Source organism: Malus sylvestris, chromosome 10 (assembly GCF_916048215.2).
Source record: "Malus sylvestris chromosome 10, drMalSylv7.2, whole genome shotgun sequence".
Lineage (NCBI taxonomy): Eukaryota > Viridiplantae > Streptophyta > Magnoliopsida > Rosales > Rosaceae > Malus > Malus sylvestris.
In genome coordinates, this window is record NC_062269.1 from 13,380,566 (window position 1) to 13,394,764 (window position 14,199).

General features: G+C 39.0%; 1 long non-coding RNA gene across 1 annotated transcript; it reads right to left on the minus strand.

Annotated features, from left to right (window-relative positions):
- Nucleotides 1-3,065: 3,065 nt before the first annotated feature.
- On the minus strand, nucleotides 3,066-5,701 carry LOC126584668 (uncharacterized). Its single transcript, XR_007610061.1, has 3 exons — nucleotides 5,078-5,701; nucleotides 4,904-4,972; nucleotides 3,066-4,211 (listed from the first exon to the last, which is right to left on the minus strand). It is a non-coding gene; the product is annotated as an uncharacterized LOC126584668 (long non-coding RNA).
- Nucleotides 5,702-14,199: the final 8,498 nt, after the last annotated feature.

Genomic DNA, 14,199 nt, shown 5'->3' on the forward strand with positions numbered 1-14,199 from the left:
TGACAAGTCCTCACAACATGCACTAATAAATAAACCAGGCTCCCCGAGAAAAACTTGCATAACCCTAATTAGGGTTTTGGCATCAAAATGAAGAATGGAAGACATTTGCAAACCTAGAGGCTAATCCCTAATGCCAACAAAGATACAAGCCCAATAGGTAGTAGTAAGCAAGAAGGATAGCGATGAGGAGGGTAAGTTAAAAGTTTATTTTTATTTTTTTTGCAGAAGTTAAAAGCTTATTACTGGTTGGAAAAGTTGAGGAATCCCACTTAATTTAATCTTTTCCTTTTTATTAAAGTCTCTAAATTGTTAGCCCATCACATGGAGTCTAAGGGATGTCCAATCACAATGAAATGCAGTCAACAATGCTTTTTAAAAAAAAAATTATTGGCTTGGCTCAAAACGGTGCGTTTTGGCCAAGTCATTCCAAGTCATTTTAAAACAAAAAAGTCATATTCTTTCTCCTCTTGCAACAAAACAAGCAGTGAATCGGCAGCCATGGCTGCTATTCTCCACCACCATAGCCCAGACTTGGGTGGTCCTCGGAGGTTTCAATAGCCCCTTATGTGAGCTTCTAGGTGGTCCTCAGACCATCCTGGTCCCTTAGTAGATCCGCCCCTGATTAACACACATATGTGCACATGTGCAATCACACATTTTATTACTTGAAAATCAGTCTCCCATTGGAAGATATATCCTCCCTCTCATATCATACATCATGCATGACGCCAGAGATTTTCCTCGCTTGATCTTACACGTGTAGCTCTATAAATAAACACAAAACTTGCATCGTGCATGAGTTTTGCAACTTCAATTTATAACGTCCAACTGCTGCCGGCTCAAAAGTTGTTAAGAAAATGTATATTAGACAACTACCAATACCAACTCCTGGACTATATATTCTTCTCTCCTTAGTTTTATACTTTTCAAGAATACTGATTCTCGTACGTCATGTTTTTTTCCTTTTCCTTTTACACAAACGTCTTGCTTATATAAATAATATATACCATATCAGATACTGACAAGTCTATTCAACCAAATTGAAAAATAACAAGAATTGTCTGTCCTCCCAGTTCCGGTGCCCTCCTGTGCCCTCCTGTTTTGTGTGGTCACGGTTAAGCCACGTCAACATTTTATATTGTTTTTTTTTATAGAGATAATAAGACAAAAATGAATAGTAATATAAAATGTTGACGTGACTTAACCGTGACTACACAAACAGGAGGGCACAGAAGGGCATCAGAAGTGGGAGGACAGACAATCCTTGTCCATTGAAAAATATTTAAATGGTGAACAAGACAGGGCACTTTCAAGAGCATGTCTGCTAACTAATTAAAATATAGGGTGAATTGTCAATTTGATCTTTAAATTATCACTTAAATAAAAATTAGATTTCTAATTTTTTTCTTCCAGTAAAATCAGTACTTAAATTATAAAATTCTACCAATTAATATTATATTCGAAATTACTATAGTCATTTTTTCTTCAATTTAAGTTACGTTACTTGCATGTGATACACATTGAATGATATAATGATAATTTTTCATAAAGAAATAGTGTTTGGAGTTAAATTTAGAGAGTAAATTAGAAGTTACATTCACAACATATATAAAACGTTAAGGGCTTATAGGCGAGAAAATGATGGTATTACACTCTAAAGTATGTCAAATGACTTAAGTTGAAAAACAAGTGGATAAAATAGTTTTTTAATGAATTCAGTGACTTATTTTACCATAAAAATAATTGAGAAACCTAATTTTTACTGAGGTGATAGTTCAATGACTAAATCGATACTTCATCCTAAAATATATACTTTATGGAGAATTACTAACCAAAAAACCATTATCTAGAGTATTATTTAATAATAAATTGATTCGACCAAAAAAATTAATAAATTGATATTATTTATACTAAAGAGGTTTGAAATTAGCCTAAGTCATAAAATGAGGTTGTTATAGGTATAAATGTTGGAGTAAAATCCGGTTCTCACAAGATTTTGTGGTCTTACAATCATTGTACGTTACTTGAGGATCAAGTTATAGGATTAGGGAATTTACTTGGACTTTACCTGTTGCAAAAGGAATGTAATATTAAATTGTTATTCTTGCAAAAGGGGTTCCTAATCCTAATTGGTTAAGGAGATATAGACATATTCAGTTACCTATTAGGTCTCAATGATGGGCTAAGCCCGTTAGGTTAACATGCCTATATAAGTGAAGGTCCCTGCGTTTGCTGATACATGCAATATTCACAAACTCCCCATACGATTTGATTACTAAGGATCAGTACAATGTAGAAGACTCTTTGCGCACCAAGCTTTTGTCCATGACGTCTTCAGGTTAGTTACTTACTTGTGTTTTAATCTATATAGGCTAATAAAGTTTTACATGTGGTATTAGAGCGTAACTTGTATGATTAAGACCTTAAAAGAAAATTAAATTAGAAAACTTAGTAAAGTTCTTTTTATGTCGTTCATCATGTTATAGTTTATAGTTTTCTAGTTCATTTTTTACCTTCAAATAATTACGCATGATGGCTGCTATGTTTTTCAATTGTCTGGCATGCAAATTGGATTAGGGGTTTACATTATTATATTGTTGTGCATGGATGTCGTGTTAATTAACGTATTGCCAATATAAGGTTGAAAGACATTGAAACTGGACATATATTTGCATGATGGATTGTTTTCAGGTTCTAGTAAGACATGTTTGATATAAAGATTAATAATGCGACATGCATAAAGTAATATTTGATCAAGTTTTTAGGTATCGCTTGTTTGATATCGATTAAGCAGGCAGTAGCGGCTTAATTGATTTGAGTGGTCTCTAAATCCAAAGTCCTAGTCATCAAATTGTGTTGTTTTAATTATAACGATTACAATAATCTTCTTGCTTGTAAGTGTGGATTATTTTAATTGGTTCAATTAGACAATAGCATGGTATGGAATATATACTGTAAGAATTTGTGGAAGGTTTTCTTCATGCTTGTAAGTGTGGAAAATTTTTCATGAAAGTAATTCTTATAACTATGTATTTTAGTGCCACATACATATTAACTTTCTTGCCCATATGACACACCCCGTCCCGAATGAGGGCATGCTGGCCGTCACGTGAGAGTGACGTAACCATTTGCACAGTACGGAAGCTTTAAGATACAATTTATAAGTTGATACACCCGAAGGGAGTCCTAATTTTGTCCAATCTGTCAGAACACCGTCGAATTCCTCGTAGCCACCACACCTCAGCTATTCTTTAATCTGGAGGGGCGCAAAACCAAAATTGAGTGGGTCAGTAAAACAATTCTTTTCAAATCCAATTTTTTCTCAAAGCATTGTAACCCCTCTCCGTAAAACCTGTATACTTTCCCAGAAATGTAAAATATAAATATACATATATATTCTCAAAACTTCATTTTTACTATCTCAACATTTTTCTTTATCAATCATGCCATGCCATGTCTAATTCAACAGTTAAGTATGGATGCATCAACAATAATCATATCAGGTACAAGAAAGTAATCAACCGGAGGCCCTCTAATAGCCCTGTACGGTTGAACCTAGAGCTCAAAATCTATCATTCTCACACTCTGCCGGAGTCACTCCGCGTGACCTGTACGGCCTTCTGCACATAAGTTACGCTCTAGTGCTTCTCATAATCATCTGTGCACATAATCTAAGGTCACCCACCAGTCGGAATCTCACTAACACTCTCGCGACTGGCCTGTCGTACCCACTCCGCGTGGACTGTACGACTAGCATCTACTTGGATCCAAGGCGAGCGTGCGATGCGGTGAATACTATAAGCACTAAACTATGGTGCAGGATTTGAGCTCAATATACATCAACATCATCATAACAGAAATAAATACTCACATGTGCGTCCACCGCACCATTTCATACATATGCATCATAAATCAATTCTTACCTGTGCGTCCACCGCACCAATTCATACATATGCATCATATATTAATTCATGCATGGCATTTCAACTCACATTTCTATATACTTTTCATATCAATTCTATGCATGGTATTTCACTTCCCGTTTTTCCACATAACTCATATGCATTTCATTTTAAACATATTTTCATTTCAATTCAATTTCTGGGAAACGTCAAGTATATATATATACGGAAAACAAAACTGCCCACTCACCTGGAGTTCATCCAACAACTCCCTAGCACCACACATCAAGGCGTCACGACGATCGCCGCCTAGAATAGTAATCAAATCCAAGCTCAGAATTCATATCGATAGAATATATAACTGATATAAAATACGTCACTACGTAGTTCGATCCGGAAGATCCACCACTCGGATTTTAAATCCATAACTTCCAGAGGTCCACATTATACCTCTAGGACAACATCCTAAAATTTCATTACCATCCAACGGTCGGATCTCCGTCAATTTCCAAAACTAAGTGACGGTTAACATTCTATATTATGGACTTACAACTCCAATTTCGGAAGATCTGCAAATCGGATTCCCAATCTGTAAGTTCCTATAATCCTCAAATATTACGTATTACAACGTATCAAATTTTGGTGACGATCCAACGGTCGGATCATCAATTCACATTTTCACCAAAACTATAAAACGTTATTCGAACACCTAACCAACAATCCTTAATAACTTTCTCATACGGTGCTCAAATTGGGTATATGAATATACCACAGTGATCTACTCGACGTCACGGACGTCGACATATTTTTAAAATAATTTTATTTTTATTTTTTATTTTTTTACTGTAGCACCTTCTTCTTCCTTGGGTCGCCGGACTGGTTTTTCCGGCGGCCGTTTTCTGGGCAGTTTTTCAAATTGCCATAACTTTGTCATTTCTCAACGAAATCAAGTGATTCAAAAACGAAAGTTGTAGCCCTTGAAGAGAAAAAGAGAATGGTACCTTGCACAACACCTAGTTCGCCGTGGTTTGGCCGGAAACTGCCTCGAAAGCCTCGGAGGTCGCCGGAAACTGGGTATTTTTCAAATGAGTATAACTTCTTCAATACTCAACGAAATTGAGTGAAACAAAAAGGAAAGTTGTAGTACTTTACGAGACGAAGAGATTGATACCTACCTCGACTCCTAACTCGCCGGGGATTCGCCGGAAAATGCCTCGAAAGCTTCGGCCAAACTTTGAACTTGTCGATCTCCGTGTTCTTACGTCCAAAAACTTCCAACGAAGCACTCCGAGCTTCCTTGGGACCTCACTAAGCTCACTATGAGCTTGGATTGTCCTAAAAATCAACCAATTCAAAGCTCATGAACAGTACACATTCACGGCAACTTTAGAAACTAGGGTTTTCGAAGTGAAACTTACTTGAAATGGGTATCATCGTGATCGTATGGTCTTCAGGAGTACGATGGCACTCTTAAATCCGTCGTTGGTGGAAGTTTAGGGTGTTTTTTGTGGTGGTCTTGGTGGTTGCCGTGTGTTCGAGAGGGTGAGAGAGAGAGAGATCTGAAATGGAAGAAGAAGAGAGAGAAGGAAAGGTTACGGGTTTTAGGGAGTGCTTTGAGGTATGAGGATCCCACCTTAACCCAAACACAACATTACAACCTAGTTTTAGTCCCTAACACAAATTAACCATAGTTTAGGAACTTTAAATAAAACAAATGTCATCTCTTTACACACCTTAATCTCGTTTAAGGTCATTTTTGAAATTTCACGTCCTCGGAATGAAAAATCCCGGGACGGGCTGTGACACCATAGGTGTAAGTTAATTATGTTTTGAAGTTTATGGGGATTAAGTATGTATTTTTGTTTAATCTTCAGCTGTCAATGCTTATTTGAATTTCAGTTCAATCCAAGCTTTAACTCGGACCAACTATAAAATGTGGAAACAAGACATAAAGATTGTTCTAGGTCTCATGGACTTAGATGTTGCATTGAGAGAGGAAGAACCAAATGTTCCTGAAGAGGACGACTCGACTAAGATTAAAAACAAGTATGAGAAGTGGCATAAGGCAAATAGGATGGCAATTCTCATTATGAAAAGGGCAATGTCTGACACTGTGAGAGGTGGTATTGCTGATATGGGCAGTGTTAAGGAATTTTTGGCATCAATTGAAGCTAAGTTCAAGGAGTCCAACAAGGATGAAATTGGCAACCAAGTTTGTTGATGGAAGTGTGAGGGAGCACATATTGGGGCTGATTGATATTGCTACTAAGTTGAATGCTTTGGATGTTGCAATTAATGACCCATTCTTGGTTCATGTGGCTCTCAACTCTTTGCCTTCGGAGTACTCTCAACTGAAAAGCACCTACAATGCTCAAAAGGAAAAGTGGGATCTCAATGAGCTTATAGCTATTTGTGTTCACGAAGAGCAAAACATAAAACAAGAGAAAAGAAAGGTTGCTAATTTAGTCCACTCCCATGCTAAGAATTTAGTCAAAGAAAATTCCAAAAACCCCTCTTACAAACCTAAAGGGTCTAACAACTTTAAGGCAGCAACCAAGCCAAATGGTTTGAAATGTAGGCGTTGGTTGGAGAAACAAAAGACTAAAGGTAAAAATATTGTGTTTGTTTGCTTTGAAACTAGTTTGGTTGATGTTCCTTCTGATACATGGTGGCTTGATAGTGGTGCTTCTGTGCATATTACAAATACCTTGCAGGGTTTCATAAGCAAGAGGGTGCCAAACAAGGATGAAGTAAGCATGTTCGTAGGCAATGAAGAATGAGTACTGGTGGAGTTCATTAGAGTAGCTCGACTTGTTTTGGATTCTGGTTTTATTTTAGATTTAGAAGATGTTGTTTATGTACCTTCCATGAGAAGGAATTTGGTTTCCATTGGCAAACTCGTCAAGAATAAATTTTTTTCCTAATTTTAATGAAGATGGCTTCGATATTACTCATAAGTTGAATTCTGTTGGAAGTGGTCTGTTTGTTAGTGGTTTATTTAAGCTAAATTGCAAGGTTCCATTTGTCTCCATGAACATTGTAGGAATTAAGAGAAGGATTTCAACCAATAAAACTTCATCCAAGTTATGGCACAAACGGTTAGGCCATATATCAAAGGAACGAATGCAAACTTTAACAAAAATTGAAATTTTGACACCACTTGATTATCAAGACATGGATGTTTGTGTTGAATGTATAAAAGGAAAAATGGTTAACACAAAAAGAAGGGTGCAATTAGAAGCCAAAATCAGCTGGAACTTATTCACACTGACATTTGGTTTTAAATATTTCATCACCTTCATTGATGACTATTCAAGGTATGGCTACATATATCTTTTGGCTGAAAAATCTGCTGCATTTGAAGCCTTTAAAATATATAAAGCTGAAGTGGAAAACAAATTGGACTTAAAGATCAAGGTTGTTGGATCCGATAGAGGCGAGGAATACTATAGCAAGTATGATGAAACTGGCCGTCGTCCTAGACCTTTTGCACAATTTTTGGAAAAAATGGCATTGTAATACAGTACACTAATCTTGGAACACCTGAACATAACAGAGTTTCGGAAAGACGAAATATAACTCTTAAAAATATGGTGAAGAGTATGATGTGCTGCACAAAGTTGCCAATGTTTATGTGGGGTGAGGCTATAAAGACAGCGAACTACATCTTAAATAGAGCTCCTAGCAAATATGTTCCAAGCACTCCATATGAATTATGGTACAAGAAGAAACCGAGTGTATTTCATCTAAAAGTTTGGTTTGCAAGGTAGAAGCAAGAGCTTATAATCCATTGGAGAAAAAGTTAGACCCAAGAACCATTAGTTGTTTCTTCATTGGATTTCCCGAAAGAAGCAAAGGTTATCGATTTTATTGTCCAAATCACACCACAAGAATTATTGAAACTGGGAGAGCTAAGTTTATAAAAGAGTCTGTTGGTGATTTAGAAGTTGAAAGCTTCATCTTTGAAGAGGAAAAAGAAGTAAATAATGAACAAGGACCTACTGTACAAGAAGATATTATGGTTAACCCCACCATGGCAGTACGTGAAGAAAGTCCACTTCCTAATGCTCACGTGGAAAGTGAGCAGCAAGAAATTGCATATGATGACCATGATATGCCAATCCAAGTGAATGAGTCCATAGTTCCTGCTAATAATGTCGATGACCAAAACCAAGTCATTTTAAGAAAATCCCAAAGAATTAGAAGGTATGCAATATCAAATGATTTTATTTGTTATCTTTAAGAATCTGAATTTAATCTGGGAGAGTTTGATGATCCAATTACATTCAAAGAGGCCGTGACTAGTTCTCAAAATGAAGAGTGGTTGAAAGCCATGATGTCTGAGCTTGAATCAATGAGTAAGAATAGAGTTTGGGAGTTGTTACAATTACCAAAGGGGTGTAAGGCTATAAGATGTAAGTGGGCATTCAAAACCAAAAGAGATTATAAGGGAGACATAGAGCAATATAAGGCTAGATTAGTAGCCAAAGGGTTCACTAAAAAAGATGGAAATGACTACAATGAAGGGCTGGGCCCATCGTGGCCTGGGCGAACTAGTGATTGGGGCCATGGGGCATAATGCGGGGACGTTAGGCTCTGCGGTACTCTCAAAATTTATTTTTTTTGTCTCTTCTCGTGAGTTGCCTTCTAATATTTCTCCTCCATACTTTTTGCAAATACTTTGAGATGTCTTCCTCCAACCCAAAAAATGATGAATATCATCCACCTTTGTATCGTCAAGGTGGTTCTTCCGACAATGTGGGTTACTTCAAAGCTGCTTACGTCAAGATCAATTCCGATGAGTTGTTTCAGGATTTCCTCAAGACATATAAGCATGCAATTCCATCAAGGTTTTGTGTTAAGTGGGTGAAAGATGATAGCAACCAAGAACCATGTGGCAAGAGTGGTAATGACTTCAAAAAGGCTAACAAATTCCATCTACATTACTTTGTGCTGGTGTTTACTTTTCCCATACTGCGTCTTTTCCAATAGATGGTAGGGTTCTCAAACTTGAGCAAGTCATTTGATCTTGGCTGACCATTAATGTGTTCTGGTACTTCTTTGAAATTGGCCACAAGGAAGGCATAGGGCAGCTGAGGTCTCGCCATATGTTGCTTGATGTTTCCTGCAAAGGTGATCATGAGTGGGAGAGAGATACCTTAAAGGTTAGTGGGGAGTGGGAGTCTTACTCCTCGCCCGAGCTTCCCATTCCGAATGTGTTTATCAGAGGTAAGTGAATTGCCTCATTCCTGGTCTGCTTAAATCTTTTGTTTGAGCTACTCAATGACTTCAATTTATTGATCATCCTTTTTAATTTGTGTAGATATGGAATTTGGCTTAACTCCAAGATCTTCATCGGATATGAAGAAAGTGCACGTTGCCTTGGGCATTCCTTTTTAGTACTGTGAGTGGCGTTGGTTACTCAGTCCTATTCGTCGTTAGAAAGGTGGGTTGCTTCCAAAAGAAAAGACTAAGTAGATAAAGGATGAGGCACTTACTCGTTCGATCGTTGTTGTAGAGCCTGTTGCCAATGAGGCTGGAAAAAAGAGATATTCCTTACCTGTTAACCAAGCCTTCGTCCGTTCATCTACTGTTGAAAAGCTTGTCTTTGATCTGACTTCTCCCAAGGAGAAAAAAAAGAATGTTGAGTTTAAGCCTGTGAAACCCGCTGCTCTGAAGGAAGCCACGACCATTACTGAGAGGATTGCCCAACAAAAGGGTTCGGTGGTGCCCCTAGTGTCCAGGTTTATATCAAAGCGCATGGCTAGAGCTAAGTTTGGTTCAACTTTTGAGATGCTTACCACTATGAAGAGATGAAAGGTAGATTCTACTGCAAAAATGACGTCTGGCCTGTTCCTTCTTCTATTGTTACTGATTCGTCTGCTGAGAAAGGGAAGTCTACTTGCATGGGCAGTTGTAAGAAGTCCAATAAGTCTGGCTCTGAAGTATTTCCCAAGGTTTTTGTGCTGCTAAAGGCTAACCTACTTGAAGACGTCGATTCATATGCCAAGTTTGTTGATAGCATTGGGAAGGTCATCCACCCATACTCTTTTTTGCGAAGCGTCCAATTTACTCAAGGAGATCATTCTTGCTTGCTACAATGTAGAAGACTTTGATCCTGGTAACTAAGTCTATGCATGTTGATCAATATGTTGTCGAGGATGCTCAGGAGGTCGAATTGACTTTGATGCCACATCTTCGCTCGACTGTTGAAAATTTAAGAAGATTGAATCTAAACTTGCCGTTTTGAAGGGGTCTAATGTCTCTGCCCCTACTTCTGTGTAACTGAAAATTATTCATCAGGAGGTTGTTGATTTGAAAGCTAAGCTTATTACGACTTAAGTGATGTTGGAAGCTGTAGAGAAGAAAGTCAGTCGTGTTGCACCGTTGGTTCAAGACTTTAAGTGTGTTAATTCAGAGCTATGATCTGTTTCTTTTGCCATGGATGAAAAGCTTGTCTTCATCCATGGTGTAGGTTCTCGTCTTAAGGATGTTGCTAGTAAGCTTAAGTCTAAGGAAGTGGATCTGCAAGGTGTGTTGTCCATTAGCGAGAAGCTGAAGAATGAATTGGATAAGCTACAGAATGCTCACAATGGGCTTGCTAAAGAGAATGTGCGCTGAAGAATGAGAGGGTCAGTCATGAAGTGGTGCTTGCTTATTGTCAGGACGATTTCTACAAGCTTGGCTTTGTAGACCATATCTAAGGTAGGGTGTTGGATATGAGTTTTCCAAGAAGGATTTCGAGTCTTACTTAATTTCTTCAGTTTATTTGCTTGATTTTTTGTTTGAGGCTGCCATTGGTGGGACAATTGAGGGTCTGTCTGTCTAGGAAAGGGTAGATGAGGATAAGCTGATGAAAGCTTTGACTACTGAGAATGGCATGGCTGTTGAAAGTGTGGTAGTCAAGGAACCAATGGTTGCGGAGCCTGCTGATGAGTAGTCTTTTTGCTTATACTTAGGAATTTTCTTTTTTTCTTTTTTGTTCTGCTTTATTTGAACCTTCTAGGTATTCAAGCCAGTTTATCAATTTGCTAAAAATTTGATAAACTGATTTCCTTGCTTTACTTTATCTTTGCTAGTTCGCCATGTTGTTTGCAAAACTTTACCATAGGACGGGCGGTTGGGTGAGCTGCTTTGCCGAAGTAATCGATCTCACGTCGTCACTTAGGTTTCAGTTTTGGCTTCGGGGCTTCGGGAGCTTTGATTGCTTGAGGCGACCTACAAAACTTTGTCGTTTGATAGGCATTTGGGTAGGCTACTTTGATAGAGTAGTCGATCTCACGTCGTCACTATAGGTTTTAGTCTTAGCTTTGATGCTTAAAGAGCTTTACCTACACGAGGCTATCTGCAAAATTTCTAACTTATAGATCTGAAGGCCGAACGCGTTGCTTTTGTAGAAAGTAGATGAGTCCGCATAGCTACTATAGTCGTGAACTTCGATTTCAGAGGCTTCACGAACCTGGGCCTTCCTAGGGCTGATTGTGAAATTTTTAACTTATAGAGCTAGTGGTTGGACACAAGGCTTAGCTTTAATAGCTTCATGGGCCTTGACAGCTTTGACAGCTTCATGGGCCTTGGCCCTCCCAGGCAGGCGTAAACTATCATGCGGAAGCGCTACTTTTTAATAAGCAGACGGTTCTGTGTAGTCATAGTAGGCGTAAGTCTCGGCTTACAAATTACCTAGGGCTACTAGCTATTGGGTTGTTGGCCAAGTGCCTTACTTACAAAAGCAGGATACCCACGTGACCACTTTAGGCGTTAGCCCTAGCTCTTAGAGGTTTCTCCGAGGTACTGGTCATTTGATCTTCTAAGCTGCGTGAAGCTCGATATGGATCTCTTGGACAACATTGGGACTGATTTCCCATTGACTAGTATTGCAACAGTTTAGAGTCGAGTTTATGTTAGTTTAGAGCCGAGTTTATGTTCATAAAGATTGCACGTCATAGGCGGACCATCTAGTCACGCGAATCTTTCATAGGCATGGATTCTGCACTTGGCGTCTCTTCTGGTTAGAGACCGGGCTCCCGCATAATTGAATCCTTTGGTCTGCTAAGGCTTTTTAGGTAAAAGACTATTGTGGCCAATTCAGGGAGTGTCTTGACGCAGGTAGTCGAAGTCTTTAGGGTAACTGAGCAGTCAAACAACTCATCCACATCTAGATATTTTGGAGTAGTGTATCACCTCATAAGAAAGCATACGACATGTCTGCTAAGGCATGTGCGTCTTCTGCTTTGGCAGGGGTAGTCAGTTGGTACATTTATACATTTTGGCCCAAGCTTGTATATAATTCCTTTAATCTTCATTAAAAATAAAGAAATGTATTAACTTTGCTTGAAGGCAGAAATAACATAACAACTAATAATTCTCTGTGTGCGAGGTCTTGTTCATCGAGCTACTTAAGTCTTCGAACTTTATTTTTCTTAAACAAGGTCCAAGGAATGGTGAGAGGTCACACATATTACTTTCTTATATTATAGGCATTCCACTACTTTTCGATATCTTTGTCGCTTATAGTAGTGAGGTGAAGCACATACCTTCTTAGATAGGATCTATCTTTTTGGAGCCTTTCCGGTGGGTGATTGTAAAGGCTTTTCTGAGGACTAAATCTCCTGGCTGGAACTACTGGATCTTCGCCTACTTGTTGTAGTTGGAGATGAGCTGCTGTTAGTAAGCCGAAATGCAGGTGATAACCTTTTCACGCTCTTCCTCTACCAAGCCTAAGTTTATGGCCATCTATTTCTTGTTCTGCTCGAAATTCGGCAGTACAGTGCTGATGCTAGACATCACGACATTGGGAGCAATGATTTCCTCATAGCTAAATTCCATAAAGAAAGGAGTTTCACCAGTTGCTCGTCGCTTGGTGGTGTGATATGCCCATAGAACATTGGAGAGCTTGTCTGGCCACTTGTCCTTCTTGTCTAAGAATGACTTCTTGAGACAGTCGAGAATGGTCTTGTTAGACGGCTTAGCCTACCCATTACCTTAAGGATATCGGGTCGTGAATGTCTTAGCCTACCCTTTACCACAAACTACAGGCCATTATCTGTGACGAAGGAATAAGGGATGCCGAAGCGGTAAATGATATTCTTCCTTATGAAGGGCTCTATGTTCGTCTGGGTAGTTATGGTCATGGGTTTGGCTTTGACCCATTTTATGAAGTAGTCGATCATTGCGATCATCATGCATCTGCCCCCAGTAGCAGGCGACATGGGTCCCTATAGGTCAATCGCCTACTGCATGAATGGCTAAGAGCTCATCTATAGGTAGAGTTCACTGCATGAATGTCTAAGAGCTCGTCTGTGTTAAGAGCTTTTTGTGCTAGGGAATGACCTCCAAAGTGGTTTTCACAAACGTCTTATTGGATTGAGCTAAGAATCTTCAAGTCTTCAAGGCGATAAGCAGCAGAGATATAGTCTTGAGAATGATATGTGAGCAAGTATGCCATTCCACATGTAGTAGCATGCTGCCTTCGTTTAGAGCTTCCTATACTCTAGTCTGTTTGAAAGAAGCATTCCATTTTCTATGTAGTTGATGATAGGATCTTGTTAACTCGGAGTTATGTTGATCTGAGCCACCTCGACTGCTAGTGTTGCATCTATGCTCGGCTTATCCAAGTACCTAATTAGAATAGAGATTTTGAGCTTATGGTTTAAGGCAGAGCCTAAGCCTGCTTGTGTGTTTATGTGGGCGTTTTCTGCTTGTAGAACCTAAGTGAGTGTATACACCTAAAACGTCGCGAGCTGCTCTCATACCTTCTTAAATATCGGGCCATCCTTGAATGCTTTGTTGCGTACTCCCTTGAAGTTTAGTTGATGATCAGTTAGGAATCAAAATAGATTGCAAGCTTCTTCACCACTAGGTATTTTGCTAATCAGAGACCTACTAGTAGGGTTTCATACTCTGCCTCGTTGTTTGATACTTTGAAGCTTAGAGTGATTGCCTACTTGTGCATGGAACTGTTTGAGGTAGTGAGAACTAGACCTGTTGCTGATCCTTGGTAGTCGGATGATCCGTTGATATGTAAGTACCAGAAATCTCCTTTAGGTGAGGCTAATGCAGCTACGGCATGCTCGACTGCCTCTAGGGCATTTCTGGGCTGAGTTACTGCGTCATTTAGGCTTGGGGTGAATTCTGCTATGAAGTCTGCCAATGCCTGGGCCTTTATCGCCATGTAGGGTTGGTATGCAAAGCTGTATTAACCAAGTTTCAATGTCCACTTCATCACTTACTCAGAAGCGTCTTGACCATGCAAAATTGATCATAAAGGGTACTGGTGACGATGATCGGATGTCCTTGA